This window comes from Lolium rigidum, chromosome 4 (genome assembly GCF_022539505.1).
Source record: "Lolium rigidum isolate FL_2022 chromosome 4, APGP_CSIRO_Lrig_0.1, whole genome shotgun sequence".
Taxonomy (NCBI): Eukaryota; Viridiplantae; Streptophyta; class Magnoliopsida; order Poales; family Poaceae; genus Lolium; species Lolium rigidum.
In genome coordinates, this window is record NC_061511.1 from 12,576,633 (window position 1) to 12,584,055 (window position 7,423).

Sequence of the window (7,423 nt, forward strand, 5' to 3'; positions counted from 1 at the left end):
CGTGGAACCTGCACAACACAACCAAAGTACTTTGCCCCAACGAAACGATGAGGTTGTCAATCTCACCGGCTTGCTGTAACAAAGATTAGATGTATAGTGTGGATGATGATTGTTTGCGTAAAAACAAGTAGAACAAATATTGCGATGAGATTGTATTTAATGTAAAAGAATGGACCGGGGTCCATAGTTCACTAGAGGTGTCTCTCCCATAAGATAAATAGCATGTTGGGTGAACAAATTACAGTCGGGCAATTGACAAATAGAGAGGGCATGACAATGCACATACATGATATAATGAGTATTGTGAGATTTAATTGGGCATTACGACAAAGTACATAGACCGCTATCCGAAGCATGCATCTATGCCTAAGAAGTCCACCTTCAGGTTATCATCCGAACCCCTTCCAAGCATTAAGTTGTAAACAACGGACAATTGCATTAAGTATGGTGCGTAGTGTAATCAATAACTACATCCTCGGACATAGCATCAATGTTTTATCCCTAGTGGCAACAACGACATCCACAACCTTAGAACTTTCTGTCATCGTCCTGCATTTAATGGAGGCATGAACCCACTATCGAGCATAAATACTCCCTCTTGGAGTTAAGAGTAAAAACTTGGCCGGAGCCTCTACTAATAACGGAGAGCATGCAAGATCATAAACAACACATAGGTAATAGATTGATAATCAACATAACATAGTATTCTCTATCCATCGGATCCCGACAAACACAACATATAGCATTACGGATAGATGATCTTGATCATGTTAGGCAGCTCACAAGATCCAACAATGAAGCACAATTAGGAGAAGACGACCATCTAGCTACTGCTATGGACCCATAGTCCAGGGGTGAACTACTCACTCATCACTCCGGAGGCGACCATGGCGGTGAAGAGTCCTCCGGGAGATGATTCCCTCTCCGGCAGGGTGCCGGCGGCGATCTCCCGAATCCCCCGAGATGGGATTGGCGGCGGCGGCGTCTCCGGAAGGTTTTCCGTATCGCGGCTCTCGGTACTAGGGGTTTCGCGACGAAGACTATATGTAGGCGGAAGGGCAGGTCAAAGGGCCTCACGAGGGGCCCACACCACAGGCCAGCGTGGCCAGGGCCTGGGCCGCGCCGCCCTGGTGGCTGGCCGCCTCGTGGCCCCACTTCGTCTATCCCTCGGTCTTCTGGAAGCTTCGTGCAAAAATAGGACCCTGGGCGTTGATTTCGTCCAATTCCGAGAATATTTCCTTACTAGGATTTCTGAAACCAAAAACAGCAGAAAACAGCAATCGGCTCTTCGGCATCTCGTTAATAGGTTAGTGCCGGAAAATGCATAAATACGACATATAATGTGTATAAAACATGTAGATATCATCAATAATGTGGCATGGAACATAAGAAATTATCGATACGTCGGAGACGTATCACATCCCCAAGCTTAGTTCCTACTCGTCCCGAGCAGGTAAACGATAACAAAGATAATTTCGGAGTGACATGCCATCATAACCTTGATCATACTATTGTAAGCATATGTAATGAATGCAGCGATCAAAACAATGGTAATGACATGAGTAAACAAACTGAATCATAAAGCAAAGACTTTTCATGAATAGTACTTTCAAGACAAGCATCAATAAGTCTTGCATAAGAGTTAACTCATAAAGCAATAAATCAAAGTAAAGGTATTGAAGCAACACAAAGGAAGATTAAGTTTCGGTGGTTGCTTTCAACTTATAACATGTATATCTCATGGATATTGTCAATGTAAAGTAATATAACAAGTGCAATATGCAAGTATGTAGGAATCAATGCACAGTTCACACAAGTGTTTGCTTCTTGAGGTGGAGAGAGATAGGTGAACTGACTCAACATAAAAGTAAAAGAAAGGTCCTTCAAAGAGGAAAGCATCGATTGCTATATTTGTGCTAGAGCTTTGGTTTTGAAAACAAGAAACAATTTTGTCAACGGTAGTAATAAAGCATATGTGTTATGTAAATTATATCTTACAAGTTGCAAGCCTCATGCATAGTATACTAATAGTGCTCGCACCTTGTCCTAATTAGCTTGGGTTAACATCGATTATCATTGCATAGCATATGTTTCAACCAAGTGTCACAAAGGGGTACCTCTATGCCGCCTCGTACAAAGGTCTAAGGAGAAAGCTCGCATTTGGATTTCTCGCTTTTGATTATTCTCAACTTAGACATCCATACCGGGACAACATAGACAACGAGATAATGGACTCCTCTTTAATGCATAAGCATTTAACAACAGTTATTATTCTCATAAGAGATTGAGGATTAGCTGTCCAAACTGAAACTTCCACCATGAATCATGGCTTTAGTTAGCGGCCCAATGTTCTTCTCTAACAGTATGCATACGCAAACCGTTTGATTGTGAAAACCGCCCTTACTTCAGACAAGATGAACATGCATAGCAACTCACATGATATTCAACAAAGGTAAAAGAGTTCATGGCGTCCCCAGAAAACATGGTTATCGCACAACAAGCAACTTAATAAGAGATAAAGTGCATAAGTACATATTCAATACCACAATAGTTTTTAGGCTATTTGTCCCATGAGCTATACATTGCAAAGGTAAAGAATGGAAATTTTAAAGGTAGCACTCAAGCAATTTACTTTGGAATGGCGGAGAAATACCATGTAGTAGGTAGGTTTGGTGGACACAAATGGCATAGTGGTTGGCTCAAGGATTTTGGATGCATGAGAAGTATTCCCTCTCGATACAAGGTTTAGGCTAGCAAGGTTATTTGAAACAAACACAAGGATGAACCGGTGCAGCAAAACTCACATAAAAGACATATTGTAAACATTATAAGACTCTACACCGTCTTCCTTGTTGTTCAAACTCAATACTAGAAATTATCTAGACTTTAGAGAGACCAAATATGCAAACCAAATTTAGCAAGCTCTAGGTGTTTCTTCATTAATGGGTGCAAAGTATATGATGCAAGAGCTTAAACATGAGCACAACAATTGCCAAGTATCAAATTATTCAAGACATTTTAGAATTACTACATGTAGCATTTCCCGATTCCAACCATATAACAATTTAACGAAGAAGATTCAACCTTCGCCATGAATACTATGAGTAAAGCCTAAGGACATATTTGTCCATATGCAACAGCGGAGCGTGTCTCTCTCCCACACAATGAATGCTAGGATCCATTTTATTCAAACAAAACAAAAACAAAAACAAATCGACGCTCCAAGCAAAGCACATAAGATGTGATGGAATAAAAATATAGTTTCAGGGGAGGAACTCGATAATGTTGTCGATGAAGAAGGGGATGCCTTGGGCATCCCCAAGCTTAGACACTTGAGTCTTCTTAAAATATGCAGGGGTGAACCACCGGGGCATCCCCAAGCTTAGAGCTTTCACTCCCCTTGATCATATTGTATCATCTCCCTCTCTTGATCCTTGAAAACTTCCTCCACACCAAACTCGAAACAACTCATTAGAGGGTTAGTGCACAATAAAAATTCACATGTTCAGAGGTGACATAATCATTCTTAACACTTCTGGACATTGCACAAAGCTACTGGACATTAATGGAACAAAGAAATTCATCCGTCATAGCAAAAGAGGCAATGCGAAATAAAAGGCAGAATCTGTCAAAACAGAACAGTCCGTAAAGATGTATTTTATTGAGGCACCAGACTTGCTCAAATGAAAATGCCCAAATTGAATGAAAGTTGCGTACATATCTGAGGATCACGCACGTAAATTGGCATATTTTTCTGAGCTACCTACAGAGAGGCAGGTCGAAATTTGTGACAGCAAAGAAATCTGTTTCTGCGCAGTAATCCAAATCTAGTATGAACCTTACTATCAACGACTTTACTTGGCACAACAAAGCACAAAACTAAGATAAGGAGAGGTTTCTACAGTAGTAAACAACTTCCAAGACTCAAATATAAAATAAAAGTACTGTAGTAAAACATGGGTTGTCTCCCATAAGCGCTTTTCTTTAACGCCTTTCAGCTAGGCGCAGAAAGTGTGTATCAAGTGTTATCAAGAGATGAAGCATTGACATCATTACCGGGGGTGTTGGGAGTTTTCTCAACCATGCATAGTATGCTGGATACATAAGTTTCAGCGGCTCCCTTTTCATTAGTCTTGGGCTTGCTACTCTCATCAAACAAATTTTCAGGAACAAGCCAAGCATAATTATCATCTAGAGCTTCGTGCATCGCTAGGAGCTTACATGGTATTGGTGCTTTAATCTCCCCACCATTATTAACATTATTAGTGTACTCAATTCTATCCATATCCATTTTTTCAAGTGTTCTTTTAAAGTCGGTATAAAAGCCAAGCCTCTTATGCTTAATAAAAACTTTTCTAGCTTCTTTAGCTATATCTTCAAATTCTCGCACTAAGACTTTTAGAACAAAATCTCTCTTCTCTCCCCGCTCCATATCAGAAAGTGTAAGAAACATGTGTTGTATCATGGGGTTGAAACTAATAAATCTAGCTTCCATCATGCGTACCAAACAAACAGAGGCATCTTCATAAGTAGGGACAGCTTTTGCAAGGGGTATATCTTTAAGATCTTCATGCATACTAACGTGGGTGAAAAATTCCTCTATATTATCTCTTCCAATTATAGACCCTTGTCCCACGGTATATCTTTTACGATGAAAATTAAAAGGAAACATGTTGAAATAAGTAAAGCAAATGCAAGTAACTAATTTTTTTTTGTGTTTTTGATATAGAGTGCAAGACAAGTAAATAAAGTAAAGCTAGCAACTAATTTTTTTGTGTTTTGATATAATGCAGCAAACAAGAAAGTAAATAAAATAAAGCAAGACAAAAACAAAGTAAAGAGATTGGATTGTGGAGACTCCCCTTGCAGCGTGTCTTGATCTCCCCGGCAACGGCGCCAGAAAAAGAGCTTGATGCGTGCAATCGACACGTCCGTTGGGAACCCCAAGAGGAAGGTGTGATGCGTACAGTAGCAAGTTTTCCCTCAGAAAGAAACCAAGGTTTATCGAACCAGGTAGGAGTCAAGAAGCACGTTGAAGGTTGATGGCGGCGGGATGTAGTGCGGCGCAACACCAGGGATTCCGGCGCCAACGTGGAACCCGCACAACACAACCAAAGTACTTTGCCCCAACGAAACGAGTGAGGTTGTCAATCTCACCGGCTTGATGTAGCAAAGGATTAGATGTATAGTGTGGATGATGATTGTTTGCAGAAAACGAGTAGAACAAGTATTGCGATAGATTGTATTCAATGTAAAAGAATGGACCGGGGTCCACAGTTCACTAGAGGTGTCTCTCCCATAAGATAAATAGCATGTTGGGTGAACAACTTACAGTCGGGCAATTGACAAATAGAGAGGGCATGACAATGCACATACATGATATAATGCGTATTGTGAGATTTAATTGGGCATTACGACAAAGTACATAGACCTCTATCCAGCATGCATCTATGCCTAAAAAGTCCACCTTCGGGTTATCATCCGAACCCCTTCCAGGTATTAAGTTATAAACAACGGACAATTGCATTAAGTATGGTGCGTAATGTAATCAATAACTACATCCTCGGACATAGCATCAATGTTTTATCCCTAGTGGCAACAACACATCCACAACCTTAGAACTTTCATCGTCCGTCCGCATTTAATGGAGGCATGAACCCACTATCGAGCATAAATACTCCCTCTTGGAGTTAAGAGTAAAAACTTGGCCAAAGCCTCTACTAATAACGGAGAGCATGCAAGATCATAAACAACACATAGGTAATAGATTGATAATCAACATAACATAGTATTCTCTATCCATCGGATCCCGACAAATCCGAGCGGTTCCCTTTGGCATATTTCACTTGCTTTGCTACTACGGTACCCGCATTCTTGAAAGAAAAACGGATAGTTGCCCTTAGGAGACAGATGGTGCCCATTTATCCATAGAATAGGTTCAAGAAGATGACATTACAGATAGATGATCTTGATCATGTTAGGCAGCTCACAAGATCCAACAATGAAGCACAATTAGGAGAAGACGACCATCTAGCTACTGCTATGGACCCATAGTCCAGGGGTGAACTACTCACTCATCACTCCGGAGGCGACCATGGCGGTGAAGAGTCCTCCGGGAGATGATTCCCCTCTCCGGCAGGGTGCCGGAGGCGATCTCCTGAATCCCCGAGATGGGATTGGCGGCGGCGGCGTCTTTGGAAGGTTTTCCGTATCGTGGCTCTCGCATCGGGGGTTTCGCGACGAAGGCTATATGTAGGCGGAAGGGCAGGTCGGGGGGCCACACGAGGGCCCCACACAACAGGCCGGCGCGGCCCGGGCCCGAGCCGCGCCGCCCTAGTGTGTGGCCGCCTCGTGGCCCCACTTCGTCTATCCCTCGGTCTTCTGGAAGCTTCGTGCAAAAATAGGACCCTGGGCGTTGATTTCGTCCAATTCCGAGAATATTTCCTTACTAGGATTTCTGAAACCAAAAACAGCAGAAAACAACAATCGGCTCTTCGGCATCTCGTTAATAGGTTAGTGCCGGAAAATGCATAAATACGACATATAATGTGTATAAAACATGTAGATATCATCAATAATGTGGCATGGAACATAAGAAATTATCGATACGTCGGAGACGTATCACGCTCCAATTAAAGTACATAAGATGTGACGGAATAAAAATATAGTTTCACTAGAGGTGACCTGATAAGTTGTCGATGAAGAAGGGGATGCCTTGGGCATCCCCAAGCTTAGATGCTTGAGTCTTCTTGAAATATGCAGGGATGAACCACGGGGGCATCCCCAAGCTTAGACTTTTCACTCTTCTTGATCATATTGTATCATCCTCCTCTCTTGACCCTTGAAAACTTCCTCCACACCAAACTCAAAACAAACTCATTAGAGGGTTAGTGCATAATCAAAAATTCACATATTCAGAGGTGACACAATCATTCTTAACACTTCGGACGTTGCCCAAAGCTATCGAAAGTTAATGGAACAAAGAAATCCATCCAACATAGCAAAACGAGGCGATGCGAAATAAAAGGCGAGGATCTGTCAAAACAGAACGATCCGTAAAGACGAATTTTTTAGAGGCACTTCACTTGCTCAGATGAAAATGCTCAAATTGAATGAAAGTTGCGTACATATTCGAGGATCACTCACGTAAATTGGCAGATTTTTCCGAGTTAACTACGAGAGAACCCTGCCCAAATTCGTGACGACAAGAAATACGTTTTCTGCGCAGTAATCCAAATCTAGTATGAACCTTACTATCAAAGACTTTACTCGGCACAACAATGCAATAAAATAAAGATAAGGAGAGGTTGCTACACTAGTAACAACTTCCAAGACTCAAATATAAAACAAAATTGCTGTAGTAAAATAGAAACATGGGTTATCTCCCAAGAAGTGCTTTCTTTATAGCCATTAAGATGGGCTC